Raw genomic sequence first — 482 nt, 5'->3', positions numbered from 1 at the left:
CTTACACCAAATCAGTCCGGAATCACCTGCTTCCAAGACATTCCGAAAACAGCAGCTGCGCGCACACTCGCGCATGGCGAGCGCAGACGCGCGTACGTAAAGTACGGCCGCGCGGCGCGTTTCCTCCTCGTCTCGCGCCCAGGGTATTTCCACAGCAAATCCGATCGTCACTTGCGCATCTTCGGAAGTCGACGGTCCTTACATAAAGGCGGCGCGACGAGGCCTGACCGCAGTCTTCGTCAGTGGCTTCCACTGTCGAGAAGTCCCTTCGGTGCACGCCTCCCTCCCTCTCCCCGCTCGCCTCTCGGGAACTAATTCCGTGGACTTATTAACTTGTGCACGAACTTTGTTTATACTTGTCCGGAGTGGATCGTTAACTTGGGTGAGTAGTGAATGGCCTGTCTTTCTGGTGTCACCTGCTGCGCCGAGCATTTGCCAGGGGAGGCTGCCCCTCGGGCGCCGACTTGAGGGGAAGAAGGAAG

The 482-nt window shown here is 58.3% G+C and overlaps 1 protein-coding gene across 1 annotated transcript in view; it reads left to right on the top strand.

Annotated features, from left to right (window-relative positions):
• Nucleotides 1–245: 245 nt before the first annotated feature.
• Nucleotides 246–482, top strand: part of LOC119589276 (aromatic-L-amino-acid decarboxylase-like) — a gene marked incomplete at its 3' end in the record, with an annotated part of 24,249 nt that continues 24,012 nt past the window's right edge. The window contains 1 exon segment of the mRNA XM_037937893.1: nucleotides 246–382.

This window comes from Penaeus monodon, chromosome 25 (assembly GCF_015228065.2).
Source record: "Penaeus monodon isolate SGIC_2016 chromosome 25, NSTDA_Pmon_1, whole genome shotgun sequence".
NCBI lineage: Eukaryota > Metazoa > Arthropoda > Malacostraca > Decapoda > Penaeidae > Penaeus > Penaeus monodon.
Note: the sequence above shows the minus strand (reverse complement) of the source record. Positions and strands in the feature narration are given on the sequence as shown.